Raw genomic sequence first — 15,846 nt, 5'->3', positions numbered from 1 at the left:
AAAATCTGAAAACGTATGCCAACAAAAAAATAAGTGAATAAATATGCACTCAAAAGTGTACACAACCTTATAACAAAGCCAAGTTTTTGCACCACATAAAATGTGATAATGGATTTTTTTTCCCACCCTTATTGTGACATATGGCTTGTACAATCTTGAAATACAAATACATTTGTTAGACTAAAATCAATTTTACTAAACTGTATAAATAACTGGGGCTGCACAGTGGCGCAGTTGGTAGAGCTGTTGCCTTGCAGCAGGTTCTGGGTTCAATTCCCAGCCCCGGTCTTTCTGCATGGAGTTTGCATGTTCTCCCTGTGCATGCGTGGGTTTTCTCAGGGTACTCCGGTTTCTTCCCACAGTCCAAAAACATGACTGTCAGGTTAACTGGCCTCTCCAAATTGTCCCTAGGTGTGAGTGTATGTGTGCATGGTTGTTTGTCTCTGTGTTGCCCTGCGACAGACTGGCGACCTGTCCAGGGTGACCCTGCCTCTCGCCCGGAACATTAGCTGGAGATAGGCACCGGCAACCCTCCCAACTCCACTAAGGGACAAGCGTGTAAAGGAGATGGATGGATGTAAATAACTGTATAACAGACTCTATAACGTGTTGTGAAAATTAACACGATTATCATTTTCAGGATTGAACTTCATGAATTTAACCATTCATCAAAGCTGTCAGTTTTAGGAGTAGTGCACAGCTAATCAGAACCAACAAACACAATAGGACTGCAATGTATTTGACATTGTATTTTTTAACCTAATCTAGTGTATCTAACATTAGTGTTTCACAAGGATTTCAGAGAGGATGTATAAGGTGAAGAATTAATGACATTCTTCTTTAGAGAAGGAATCTTTTGTTGGAAGAGTTCAGATTTCTGTTATGAAACTGGATTTCAGTGTTCATATAAATCTGTTTTTTAGCTTTTAATTAGCAAATACCTGATTACTGTGTTATTGTGTAGCTTCACCTCTCTGTTGCGGCTGTAGTTCAACACCTTTGAACTACAAAGGTGTAGTTTGAACTTAAATGTGTGTAAATTTAAGTGTAAATTTACACATCGGCTCAAGTAGACAGAAACACACACACATTTCTTCAGATCCTTTTTTTTTTTCAGCTTCATACTTTGAAGTTGATTTTCTTTGCAGCTCACTTGTGACTATGACCAAAGAGATTTTGTTATCAAGCCTTTCATTTATGAATAAAATATAGTCTGAGCCACAGTCTTACCATAGAGATGTGGAGCTTTATGTGATTCGTGTATGCGGGCGTGTGCGCGCGTGTGTGCATAGAAAGACACAATATATGTGTATGTGTGTATTTGACGTGCTGCCTTTTTTGCCTATTTGTGACAGGAAAACTCTCCAGGACTGTCACTATTAGTCAGAGAGGAATCCATTTGCTTGCATTTGTGTCTAGTTGGTGTCACAAGGGCACTTTGCATGCAGGGCGATGCTAAAAGATGAGAAAAATTATGCAATTTCTGTGGTTCTGTACAATATTTCAGATCCTTTCTGGATATCTTCATATCAAAGGATATTTGCAGATACAAAGTATCTGTAAAACATAAAAAGGTAAATTACTTCAGTAATTTAGCTCAAAAGGGAAAATTGTTTTTTTAAATATAAATTCACTTGCATGAGCTTCATTGACAGCTCTAAGACCTTCTTGGCTCTGATTGGTTATTTCTGACCAAGTGGTGCATTTCCACAGATGGTTGTGGGATCGCAGGAAGAAGGGTGAGAAGCTTAATTTTTTTCACAGATTACATCTCATGTCATACTGTCATGATATGGCAACAGTTTTAACAAATATAAAAACCTTATTTTTATGAAAGTTACATACTGCAGTTGTAAGGCAACCTGGACTTCCTGAACACCTCATTTGAGTCACAGGCTGATCCCATGTCACTCTGAATTTCTGCAGTAAGTCATGCAAATTGAGCTCTGACCTCAGCACACGAATATATTACTTAGTAGTTCAAAATGTATTTTTTGATTGGTTGTACATAATGCTATTATTTTCTGAGAAGCTCTTAAAACTACTTTGTCTCTCAGCTATAATCATTAAAGTAATAGAAATAAGCACCTGAAATATCACTCTGTGTAATCCTCTTTAAATGAATTTACTGAAATAAATTTACTTCTAAATGACATAATTTATTAAGCTGCACCTCTTTATATCCCCTGAATGCATCTCTATTAGACTTTATTCGATTTTGCCTTGATGCTACTTTAGAGAAAATGTTTGGGGTTTTTTTAAATAAAATTCAGCTTTAAGCAAAACATCTAAAACATAGACTCCCAGTGGTTGTTCTGGAAGAGCTTGCAGGGAGTTTGGTTTGGATCCACATCCGTTGCTGTATTTGCATGCAAACGCAGTTGTAAGTCATAACACAGTGTGTGGTAATGGCACTCACAGTGTGAAGGAATTGTTCATTACCATAAGGATAACTTATTCCAGCTTATATGCTTTACAGTGGGGGAGAGGACGAGACACTGTGCCCGGCTGGGCTGGGTGTTCTCTCATATCAGTGCATAATGGGCAATATGAAAACTCGGCAGGAAGCAGCGCTTAAGCTCCTGTGTTTTGGTAACTTTCTCAGCAAAGTAGAAGACATAGTCTTATCCATTTAGCAGATTTCGTTCTGCTTCATTAAAGATTATTGTTCGACTATGTGCAAACAAAGTTGCGGCAGCTCCTTTTCCTTTTAATTTTGTGATAAAAAAAAGAAGCATCGACAAAACAAGGAACAGCTAGACGAGGGACAAGCCGATCGTGCACAGGGATGTGGTTTTATCACATCTGAGCGCACGCTTGTTTTTGTCGCCAGACACGTGAAGATTCTCACCTGAATTATCCGTTTCTGTCTGCTACTGACACCTCCTGCGTTACACGTTCACAATAAGGATTAAAAGAAGGTGGCCTAAAAATAAACGCCTTCCAGAAGGTCAAAGCATGTAGGGAAAAAATTCCTCTTTGAAGCTTTGCATTTAAAAATAACACCTCTGTTTTGAAATGTGCTGCCAATTTTACACACAAGCAGCGGCATTTCAGATCAGGTTATTAAAGGAAAAGCGACAGTTGGTTAGTAGATATTTGTGCTCTCTGTGTATGCTGGATAATCCCTGTGTGTATCTGTTGCTTGCTTTCTTATCCTTTGTTTTCCCTGGCACCATTTGCACCGTTTTACCCTAATCTGTTCCATGCTGTTCACATTTGACTTTGTCCCAGGCTGATTAAGTCATTGCTTTCACTTGCACTGCCTGTCAGGTCTTTAACCTCCCCTTACACCATTGTGTTGTCTGCAGTTTCTCGTCCTCGTAATCAAAATGATTTATAGGTGGCTATAGGCTTCTCTCTCTTGAGAACATCCCCCGATCCTCTTTCGAGTAAAGTCGAGGGAAATACAAGAAACGAGAAAATTTATGCTAATAAATTAGGCTTTTGATCGCGTTGGGTTGCATCGCAGCAGAAATATGTTTTATATCTGACTGTCAAGCTCTTCATAGAAGAATAGTCATCTGTTGATCTTCAGCTGCTAGAGGGCGACTTCGCTGCACCGGCCTAGATTCCAGGTGGAAGTCATGACCTTCCCCTCTGTCCTACTAGCTTTTCGCACCGCACCTCTGTAACAGCACTGCGAAAACTCTCTCAGCGTGTGTCATCTCTTACAGGCCGACTCCTTGAACTGCTTTCAACCTTCTCTCTCTTCGTCTCCCTCCCACCTCTGTTCCCTCGACGAGAAATGCGTGAAACATTACCATCATCCATCATGTGTATACACACCCCTCACTAGTGCTAAAAATAAACCCCTATTAGTAGCAGTTGGAGTGTGCGTGCGTCGGGGGGTGTGTGTGTGTGTGTGTGTGTGTGTGCGTGTGCGGGTGTAGGTGTGCGTGCGCATGTGTGCGTGTGTGTGTATAAGTAGAGAGGACAGAGAAAAATAATCCAATACAATCTGGATAAAAGAAGAGAAAAATCTGCAACATTAAGCATGGCTCTATGGCAACTGATAAGATCTGAATGAGACCTTGAGTCTTGCTATACATTATTTGGCTTGATGGTATGCTGAAGACCTAAATCAGAGCTTTAAGGAGGATGTTTTAAAGCCATCTTCACTTTTAGTGGAAGTCTGAATGTTCAGAGGGCGGCAGTAAAAGCAAAGGTTTGAAACCATTAAGGACGGTAAAGATTATTGGTGGTTGTGCCACGTTAACCGATATGTCCTTCAGTCCTTCAGACATGTTCTAACCACTGTATCTCACATAGTGATATTACTTTAACTTGCTTTCAAATCTAAACTATTTTTAAAGAGGGAGGGCATTAGAGTTTTTTTTTTTTACAGCTTTATTTCATTTTATGTTTTTCACTCATCAAAAACACACCTGGATCTTTGCTTTGATTCTTTCATGCATGTTTGGGAAATCCTTAAATCTCCCGTAGCAACCATTCAGGGGTGCCTAATCTCTTGGTGGAACCGAGCGCTGCCTTTTCGACGCAGCTCCTCCTCAGAGCTGCAGCTTCCAGCCGAGCTGCTGCCTCACAGAGAACTTCTCCGCCCCTGTGCTCATTCAGCTCCATCAGACTAGTGGCAGCAGTAATTATCCAACAGTTGGTGGAACTTTGCACCTGCTGAGCTTGTCATGCAAAGTGCTTCTCAGTTCAATGTACAACTTTCTGGAGGAGCAATGTTGTAATGACATACTGGAGGCGGAGTTTGGGAAAGAGCAAAAGTGATTAAAGAGACAGAAGCCCAATTTCAAGGCATTCAATTGTAAAGTAATATTTCTTTTGAGCTACGTTTGATATATACAGAATTGTTATAACAACTGATGGTAACAGTTACTTTATTGTGCTGTAAAATGGCACCATGTGCCTAGGAAATGCATAGTGCTGCCAACATGTGGCTGTTGAGCAGAACATATCTCAACCTGACTGATGAATGAGGAACATTTGTAAAAGCTCACAATGGGTCTTTGTCACCAAAAGCAGCAAGGACCTAATGTGCTAGCTGCGAATTTCGCTGTGAGCTGTGAAGCAGAAGAGTGTGATCACAGTTCAGTTTCGGTTTAGTTGGTCATGTGAAAGTTTTCTCTGTGAAACAACAACAGGAAAATGTGTAATTGAGCCTTTTCAGGCTCGGGAGGTTTGCATTGAGATTTTGTTGTGTACATTGAAGGGATATAGTCTCAAACATTGATTGTAAATACAGTGTCTGTGTCTCTGTCCATGGTGCTGAAATACAACATCACTTACAAATCATTTATGCCAAATAGTATTTACTGATATTGTTCACATCGGTTGTGTTAGTGATATAAATTTTAGTATGAAAACTATTATTGTTTTGTTGGGAATAAACAAAATGTTTACACTCTCCACTATGCAGTGAGAAAAATTATTGTTTAAGTGTAAAGAATAATTCAAAACCAAAAATTTATTTTTATCCAGTAAAAATCAAACTGAAACTAAACAGTTTTTAATTTAATTTTCTCACAGGTTTACTTGGTTTCAGTTTACTTGTACAGGTTATTAATGCCACATTGAAGGTGTTCTTTTTTTAACTTATTTGTTCTATTGTTCCTTTTTATGTGACAAGAACCTTTGTAGGACATTTTAAGATGATAGTTTAAAAATACTAATAAAATGCTTTACATTTTGATGTTGAAACATAATGCAGCATATGAAGGCTAAAGGAGTATTATTATTTTTGCAAGGCACCATGTACTGTACATGCTGTATGATCTGCATACACACTGTTAATCTTGTTTTCTAAGATCTTGTAGCATCTTCTTGCATTACTCACTTCCTGCCATCTTTTCCTTTTGTTTGTGACAGGACATTAATCACAAACAGTTTCAAATGTTTTAGAAACAGTTCATAATGTGACTTTGATTTTAAGATTTTTGATAAGAGATCAGTATAATCAAGCTTTGACAACATGTGCTGTCAAATGTCAGTTTAGCTTTTACAGGAACTTTTAAGACACTTCTAAGGGAGCTGTGAAGAAGAAAAACTCAACAAACACCATGAAGATATCAGGTCATCTCTTTCTTAAAACCATATAATACAACAAAGACAGCAAAGATTGCAGTGTGATGAATCATCAGTGGATTATTGTGATTTCTGCAGCATTGCTGTCTATATACACTGCTCAAAAAAATAAAGGGAACACTTAAACAACACAATATAACTCCAAGTAAATCAAACTTCTGTGAAATCAAACTGTCCACTTAGGAAGCAACACTGATTGACAACTGGGACCCTCGTCGGGTCAATCAGTGTTGCTTCCTAAGTGGACAGTTTGATTTCACAGAAGTTTGATTTACTTGGTGTTATATTGTGTTGTTTAAGTGTTCCCTTTATTTTTTTGAGCAGTATATTTTGACTGATCAGCAACCCTGGTGTGAAAAAGAGACAGAAGCTGAAAATGTTCAAACATTGTAGCGTATTGTGTGCATCAGACTGAACATGCTTTTTTCCCCACACAAGCCTGTCTTCATAAAAAGCTCTGGATTCAAAGTTCAGAATATTCAATTTAAACCTTAATGACTCCTTTCCAATTTTTCAGTTTTCAGGGGGGAAATTTTTAGTAGCATTTTGATAAATAATTAATTTTCTAATCATCTTTCTCCAGCCAGCCCCTTCGTCATTAAAGGCTAACTTACTCAAGGGAAGTGTATCTTCCACCCTTTCGTTGACAAGCCTCCCTGGCAGGTGGATAAATCTGCAGCTAACTATAGTTTTTCAGAGCAATGGATGAATCTAAGCTAACTGAAGCTATTGAACACCACAGGAATCTTTCAGCTACTCTCCCACTGTTGTTTGAACAATGTGCGTATGCCTGTTTCTTGCAGCTTAAGGTCTGATTGCATGTTGATTTGCAGATGGCAGGAGGAGCACCTGAAAGTAGAGCTGTCAAAGCCTTTTAATGGTCTGTTTTGTAAAAAAAAAAAATCATATAAATGTATTTTTAACATTTACAATATTACAGCTTTAAGGCATTGCTTTATGTGCAGAATCCACCCTGTGGGTTATTAAAATAGAACGATGGATAGGAGGACTGATAAATGCCTACACAAATATGCCAATGCATATTTATTTGACAAAAATAAATAAAAAAATGCTTTGCATTATTATTATAAAAAAATGCAAAGCATTATTATTATTATTTTTGTGTCATCAGTCACAAATAATGGCTTCTAATTTTGTGTCTGATGTTTCCTTTCTGATGGTGAAATTAAATTTCTTTGGCTATTTCTTCAGTGAGACCTAGAGAGGATGTGAGGGATTCTGTATGAATTATTATTGTGTGATTGTGAGTTTTTTCCTTTCCTAGCAAACCATGGCACAGCAGTTTGCATTCAAACTGACTGAAGGCCTTGACACAAACAGGGAAAGTTTAGATATTTCTGTAAAGGTTTGTTATGTGGAAATTGGAATTAATTAAGTCTAAATTCAAATTAAACTTTAACACCCCTGACTGGCGTGCAGTTCTTCAAGGCGAGTTGAGAAATTGTCATCAAGGATGATTAAAAACCTTGATTTACATTACTTTATGAGAGAATTCAACTGCGGAGGCAACGTTTGACCAAATGCCGAACACCGAGACAGTTTTAGGCAAAATAATACAATGAATTTGGGGTTAGTCACATTTGAAGCAGCCTTAGATTTTTTTAAATATTTAAAATTTGCAGAATGAGCATCGCAACTTGTAAAACATCATACCACAAATATGCTACAAAACCATTGTTACAAAGTTCTCCAATGACCACAAATGTTATAGCGATGACCACAGAATTTCCTAATCTCATGCAATGCTATGCAGATGTTCTCTCTACACTAATGAAGATTCCTTAAACTCAGCATGTTAAATACCTGGAGAAACAGCAGGATGGTCTATTTCTTGATCCATTCAGTTGTTCAGTTGTTTCTTGCAACACTTTTGATTTGTTTTTTTTTCACCCCATTTATGGCTTAGTTTATGTGCTACTGTCAGCACAGTAGTGCTTATAAATTAAAAACATTGTGATATCTCTTAGTTTTATGGCACATTTTTTATGTCAGAAAAATCTATTGAAAAGCTCTTTAAAGCTGGACTTTCAACTTGAAAACCTTTTATCTTTAGGAAATCATTAAAGCAAGAATAAAAACCATGAAACCCAAAAACTTGTTTCAGTGCTTTTTCCGGTCTGTCAATCCGTGTCTTTGACTGTTAATAATGGACTGCAGTGGACGAATACAAAGGGTGCCCATCAGTTCGATCCACCTGGGATGTCGGTGATTAGAGGCATTAAAAGTCTGTCGGGTTCCCGCTGGGACTGAGCTGTCACATCCTGTTGGCCACCCCGGTGTGAGGAGGGCAGATCCTGGGCAGGAACAACCTTGAGAAACAGTTCGCCGACCTCTAGTCAACATCAGAGAGACAGCGAGAGAGAGAGTCCAGAGATGTGGAAATAAAGGAAGACAGAATAGGGTAGATCATGACAATATGAGTGTGAGTAATGTGTGAAGTTGAGCAGAATGAAGTGAAACCAGGGAGAAGCCGAGCGAAGCAACAGAACTAAGTAACAAGAGCGTGATGTGGTTGTGCGACATGCAAAACACAGGAAAACCAATCATTCTTATCAAGAAAAACTGAATATTTATTTACAATATTAAAAAAGTAAATGGATAAATATCTGTCTTAAAGAAAGACTCCATTACCACCGCAGCTCTCGCAGCCGTTTCGCAGACTGATGTCACTTTTCACTTCCTGTGAATGTCTCACTTGCTTGTCATTTTCCCGAGCAGCAGCTGTCTGTCACTTATTCCACTCTGCATCAGTTTGATGTCAGTCAGTCCGTGTTCAGCTGAAACACTTATATACTTATGATTGTGGGCTGGATTTTTCTTTTTCTGTCTGATCATGTGTAAAACTCGTGCCTGTATGTCACAGCTTTGAATGAGTCCTGTAGTCGGGGAAACGGGATAGAAAAACATACCCGATCAGATAAAACTGAATTTCAAGAAATTTGATTTAACCGTTTCCGCATAGACAAAATAACAGATGAAAGGAACTGGGAACTTTAATTTGTAAAGGTGCAAAGAATAATCTTCATATCTGCTGCTTTGAGGTAGATGATGCTGTAGCCTGGGGTGTTGGTCGAAGAGTTTCTATAGTTTGTCAGCCATGATGCTGCAAGTTTAACTTTTGTTCATGTTTGAGTTTGGATCATTTTCAAATACTTTTCTACAAATAATATCCAATTATCCTTAATAGCTGTCTTTAGGGGCTGAGACACACCAATTAAACTTGACCCCCTCTCTCAGATTTAACCCAATCTGCTTTGAAACACATTTAATGGTGGTGGTGATGTTCTGCTGCTTTTCTGATCGCTGCTTCCTCTGCCTGGCCTGTCAATTTAGGATGCAGTTGTGACAGCCTGTTTCCAATTTCAGATGTTAAATTTAACATTTAATGGGGTTATAAATCGAAATTACAACTTTTGAGTGTCTTACAGAGCACTAACTCTGCATTAAACTTCTCCCAGAAGTTGAAAAGTTTCTTTTCTTATTGCAGGGTGTGTTACTTTCCTATCTATTTAAACCTCAAATCTGTTTTGTCTGTAGAACAGCATCAGAGTATTCATTACCATGAGTTGAGTATTCATCAACTCATGGTAAAGACTTACCATGAGTTATCCAATTGTTTCCTTGTGATGTAGATAAGAAATGAAAGAAAAACCTATGCTTTAAGAGAAATCCTTTAGGCATGAATAGATAATAGAATAGCTGTCTAATTGTGCAGCATGTTTAACTAATAATAAACTGAAAGACAGTAGAAATGTACAGATACATTCAATAATTTAGAATATTAATGAGAGGTTCATATATTTCAGTACCTCAGCTCATAAGTAAAATGCATATAGATTAATTTCACAGGCTGATGTTTTAAAGCCGATGATAATGGTGATTTCTTTCTAACAGTTAATGAAAACATGGCATTTAAGATTAAAACATCCTATCAGACCAATAAAAGATATTGCTAATGCAGATGGTCTAATGAAAAAATATGTTTAATACCTACTTAAAGGTTGTTTATTTTAAAAGCAATTTTTAATCTGATAAATAAGCCTCTTTGGAGCTTATATATCTAATTAATTAAATGTGACTGTAAATGTTTTGGCACAAAGATGACAGAAAACAGTAGTGACGTTTTTTTTTACAAGTTCAACATAAGTCAAACTTTAAATTTGTATTTATAACCAAAAAAAGTAAGTCATTGCATCTTTGCTTTATTTTATTCTCATTTATTTAAACACCACGCTTGTTACCGTCCTCCTTCTCCCTGCCTCACCGTCTGCTCCACCCCGCTTCCTTTTCCAGGCAAGCACCTCGGTGTTGCTTCACACCCTCCTCTCAGTCGTGCTGCTGCGCTCAGCCTGTTCCTGCTCTCTTTTCTCCTGCTGTCCCACTGTTTTGTCTGCTTGTCTGTCTGCCAGTCTGCATGATGTCAGTTTGATTCCATCTCCATTTCCACAGATCCAAGCCTTTTGTGTGCCTTCATGTGCCAGTACACTCACACACACACGCAGACACACACACTCACTCACACTCTCGTATGGGTATGTGTGATCTCATCAGTTCCCACCTCCGGTTCTCCAAATCTGATTCCTCTCAGGGTTATTTATAGCTGTAAGGCCCTCTACGCTCCGTGTAACACGTCATGACCTGTGTTCCTGCCTGGCTTTTGTGAGGGGGCGGAAAAAAAAATAGAGAGTACATGACACTTTTTTCAGGTGTGAGCGTCTGTCTGTGTCCTGTCAGCAGTAGATTTTCAGGAATCACAGGAAACATTTGCTCTCCTGCCATTTTTTGAGGATCTTTAGTGGAGGTCTCCTTTTAAAAGTTTTTTTCTTTTTTCTGGAGGATCTGATACTGTAGCACTTTATTTGTAGATGGTGTTTCATAATTATTTTCTCCAATCTAATAAGAACCCCACTCACATAAATAAATTAATATCCACAAAAGTCTGGATGCCACAGTTGTAGAAGTGACTAACCTGTAAAGTGAATCATAATAAGAGTCCTATGCTGCTTCCCTTTCTTCTTCTCATTCCCTTTTTACTATTAAATGTGATCTGCATCAGGAAATTGAGTCCATGCCTTCATGAGCTTTTAGAGTACTCAGCTTTATTTTGCGTATTGATATTGTCTCAAATATTCACATTGATTTTTCAACTGAATACTAAAGATGAACCAATCAACCCGAGTTTTGCATAGAGCATGTTTTGTACAGTCAAATGTAACACAACTGTCTTTACAGAAATAAAAATGAGAAAAAAACCCTCCAAAATGATTCCAAACCCAAAAGGATAAAGTGGAGAAACTTTGTTGTCTGATATTCAGCCTTGTTGCTAGGTGTTGATGTCATCTTTGGGTCAAGTTTTTCTTTCGCCAGTTTATTAAACAAACCAAAGGTGAGGTATGAAAAAAAACAAAGGTTCAAAAGTACAAAATAGTGACAGAGGGAAACAACCAGCTCTGGTCTAATTCTCTGTTGTAGCACCCTGAATGAGCAGCCAAAATATATCTGCGGTTTGCACCCAGAATAGGTTTTTCTTTTTTTTAAGTTAGCATCAGTTGAGCATCTTCTAATTCCATTAAGTAATAATGCACTGCACATTTACTCTCTTTATCTGATTCCTCTAAGGGTATGAAGAAAGAGCCACTGCACCTACAAATTAGGTTAAAAATTATGTATTTTTAACTTGCAGATAGCAGGTAACATAAAGTTACCCATACAATAAGAAAACTAGAAAAGTGACGATGAGAATTCATATTTGTTCGGATAAGGTTGAAAAAGTAAAATATTCTAAAAAGAAAAGTGTAGCATCTTTATTATCTTTCTTTTACAACAGGGGGCTAGCTCTGAAGAGGATTTTAATATTTATTATTTGGGCGAGAACTCCTTTAAAAGATAACCCCACAGAGTGTGCATGGTTTGCTTGTGTCTCTGCAGAATACTAATGAGCAGCAAAGCCTGCACAGCCATGATAATGGAGTTTGTCATGTTCTCAGTGCATGTAACATCAGGGCATGGAAGTGCTAAAACTTGACTATATACATGGATCAATATGTTAACCATGACAATGAGTAGAAGTTCATGTTGTCTCTATAGCATGAGAACATGTTAGGGTTTTGTTGTGTGCCTCCATGGCTAGAGGTTTGATGCTGTGTGTTGTGTCCATGGCAATGCAATCAGCCTGCCTCTGCTGATTTCAGTTGGTCTTGCTCTCTTTGGTAACAGCTGACGGGTTTAATCACAATTCACCAATTGATCGAATCTTGTCCTCTTCTTCACTCTCCTCGTCCACTCCCTCCGCTGTTATTGATGAAATCTTTCTTTCTGATGTGCACTACTTCCTCAGCGTAAGAAATGAGTTCTGTGAATGGTTGAAATTCTTTCTCCTTCGAATGCATATTTATCAAAGCTGTGCTTCCCTCTGTGTCTTTGCAGCATGTGTAGCGTAGGTTGATTTGTCCTCTGCTACAGGTTGGATCATTTTATGCTTTTTTATTTGCTGCTGATTCAGCACCACGTCATGTCCAACGTCCATGTTGTCATTGCCCTGTTCTTCACTGGGCCATGGAGTCTGGCACCATGTCCTTAATTTGATTGGTGTGAGGAGACTGAAGGGGTTCTTCATGGAGTAATTGGAAGCCTGTATTTTGTCTTCATTATAAATTAGGATAAACATTCCGCTTTAACACTTAAACACTAATTATTTAAAATCAATAAACTCATAGATTCCCGACTATTGTCTCTTCAACGCACTTCTTTTCTACATTTTCTGGTGAAGTGACAGAGCTACAGATCTTTTTCAAAACTGCTGCATACTTTTATCACCTTAGTTAATATGTAAATCATATTTGAAGGAATTCTCAAATAAACCTCGGATGTGCCTCTCTGTACGTCTGTGTGTTTGCGAGTACCATAACACAGTACGTGTGAGTGCATACATGCTTTAACCTACACTGACCTCTACTGGAGGTTGATTAAAGCTGCATGGGGGTCATTTGATTACTGTGTGTATTTTTATTTACAGTTCTGTTATGACATTCTTCCCACAACCCAAGGCAATCTCACCATTTTCTTTTACCTGTCCAAGTCACTTCTTTATTATTTTGTAATTCTCTTTTCTCTCCTACCACCTCCTACTCTGTCTTACTCCCCCCACCCCTTATCACCTTCTTTCCCATTCTCTTTCTTCTCACCCAGTAGGCCCCTATCCATCCAGCACCTGCTCTCTGGCACTGTAAGATTCAAAGTTCACTCATTCTGCATTTGATTCATGAAATAAATAAAACATTGTTCATTTCCAACCCTGAGTACACGCCTGCCCGGGTGAGTTTTTCTAGCTTCCTCCCAACATTTTTAGTAGCTGTGTTTCCAGTTCCTGTTGCAGAGCTCAGTGTTTACATGCTGTGCTGCTTGCACCAGCCCGTGGTGTATTCTGATGCTTTGTGTGCTGCCATGAGCCATAACTAACACAACACCGTGCCAGACACGCCACGCCAGACATGAATGAAAGGCTGCATATTGGCCGGCTGATTGGTTGCTTTTTCACCTACTTCTTCCGTAACGTTGTGAATGAAAAACAAAGTGGTCCTCATCAGAGGAGTCCATGCATGAATGCACTGTTTGTTTGGGTGTGGCATAATACATGGGAAAAAAAAAATCCATATGCAGAGTACGTCATGATGCCAACAGGAGGCGAAAGACGACAGCACTGCTGATTACCTGAACCAACATGTCAAACAACTGAAAGTCACGTTGATGCCCAGCGATCATTTTTAGATGAGAGCTTTTTTTCGTAGGCAGCCCTGAGGAGGGCAGTGGAGGCTTTTACGCCCTTATTTTTATGCCGATTTTTCCACTGTCTTTCTGGCTGTTCATGAAGAAAAGTGAGAAGAATCTTCTATTGTAAATTAGAGGGTTAAATGGAATAAATTAGATGCCCAGAGGTGCAACCTGCAGATTTTAAAAATTCCCACGTTGTGAAATATACTGTAGTAATTTTTTAAAATCTTTATGGAACTTCTATTTCAGATCTCTGGAGTAACCTATTTACAGTTCTTTCAAAAACACTTAAATGCCACAATTATTAACATTTTCATGCATTACAATAACAAGCTGCAATGTGTCTTATTGTGATCTTATGTAAAAGACCCACAATTAGTAAATTATAAATAACTTGGATAAATCTCATCTGCATATTTTTATCGGCCTATTGAGTCAATACTTTAGAAGTAGAAACAGTTATAGTTGTCACACTGGATGGACATTGTTTGTGAACATTAATGTTCAGGTTTGTGCTTAGGGTTGTTTAAGCTGCTGGTAGTTGAACTTTTGCCCTCATCCTAAATCTTTTGCCACCTCCAACAGGTTTCTGTCCTTGATTGTCCTGTAGTTGACCCTCCTTATTATCTCCCCAGGACTGAAAAGTTCCTTTGTCCTTGCTAAAGGAATAACACTTCCATAGTATAATGCTGCTGCCACCATGCTTTGCTGCTGGGTTGGTGTGATTTCTGAGTTAATTTTCTGCCGCACAAAGTATTTTGCACAATGGCTAGAACGTTTAACTTTGACCCCCATCTAACCAGAGGGATTTCTTTCACTTGTTTGCTGTACCTCCTGCTAAGCTTGTGACAAACAAGACTTTTTTTTAAATCGTTTTGTTAGCAATAGCTTTCCTCTTCCAACTCTTTCATGAAGAACAAGTTCACTGAGTGCACAAATTGTCCTGTTGACAATTTCTTTGACCTGTGATCTCGGCACCTTCTCAAGATTCATCCTGGGCCTCCAAGTGACTTCTCCAGTTGATGCTCTTGTTGCTAGGAGATGAACGCCTGGTGATGTATCGGTAATTTAGCAGTTGTGCCACACTCTTTCTGTTTTCTGATGATAGAAAACAGATGTGCAAAAGTTGAGGCATTGTTAATAATCGAGCCCTCATTTAAATCTCTCCACAATGTTCTCACTGAACTGTCTTCATAGTGCTTATTTATTAATGTTCTCTCATAAATCTTTGAAAATGGCTGCATTTATATTGAGACTGGATTCTGTAGGCAAGTTGTTGTACTGTATTTTGTTTTGGGGTTTTGGAAGGGGCTAAGCATTTCAGTTTTTCATTTGGGAATGATTTTAGGAGTTGTGTAACCTTTTTCTTCAATATTCCTCTGCTTTGTGTGGGGCTAATCCATCACATATAATTCAGATAAAGTACTTTGATGTTTGTGGTTGTGATGCGAAAAAATAGGAAAAAAGTCAAAGGGTGTAAATACTTTTGCACTGCTCTGTGTTTTACACAAAACACTAAGCAGAGAGGAAAGAAAATTGTAACTGTTAAAAGCTTTTTTTTAATCGGTTGATACCAAGACTGAAGGGTATTGATAAATATAAGTATATCAATAAATTGTAATCATTACTTCTTCTCAGTTGTAGCCCTGCTCCTCAGTGTGGTATCTGATCTTTGCTCTACATGCCCACTAGATGTCCTTGTCCACCTCCGTAACCTTTAGTTTCATTTTAATCACCTCCTCAATCGTGTCGTAATATGTTTTATTGATGTTGTGTGAGAGTGATCACAGTGATATGTCGCCTTTGGCTAAAGAGAATATTATTACTGTAGATTGATGGGGAACTTTTTATTAAGCTGTGTGATGGCAGAAAAAATTAAATTTACCATTTTGATCACAGCAGTTCTTTGTTTTTCAGACTCCATTCTTGTTTTCAGTGATGGCCAGTCAGTGAAGCTAAAATTGACACTGATGGCATTAAGTAAGAATAATCAGCGGGAAC

General features: G+C 38.3%; 1 protein-coding gene and 1 long non-coding RNA gene across 4 annotated transcripts in view; one reads left to right on the top strand and one right to left on the bottom strand.

Annotated features, from left to right (window-relative positions):
- LOC103476925 (A-type potassium channel modulatory protein KCNIP2) overlaps nucleotides 1–15,846 on the top strand; it is a 98,342-nt gene that overhangs the window by 53,098 nt on the left and 29,398 nt on the right. The gene's annotated exons all lie outside the window — the stretch shown is intronic.
- Nucleotides 6,031–15,448, bottom strand: LOC145555026 (uncharacterized). The gene is made up of 2 exons (XR_014091077.1): nucleotides 10,377–15,448; nucleotides 6,031–8,407 (listed from the first exon to the last, which is right to left on the bottom strand). It is a non-coding gene; the product is annotated as an uncharacterized LOC145555026 (long non-coding RNA).

Source organism: Poecilia reticulata, chromosome 15, assembly GCF_904066995.2.
Source record: "Poecilia reticulata chromosome 15, P_reticulata-male-v2, whole genome shotgun sequence".
NCBI lineage: Eukaryota > Metazoa > Chordata > Actinopteri > Cyprinodontiformes > Poeciliidae > Poecilia > Poecilia reticulata.
The sequence above is the reverse complement of the archived record's forward strand: the minus strand, read 5'-3'. Positions and strand labels throughout refer to the sequence as shown.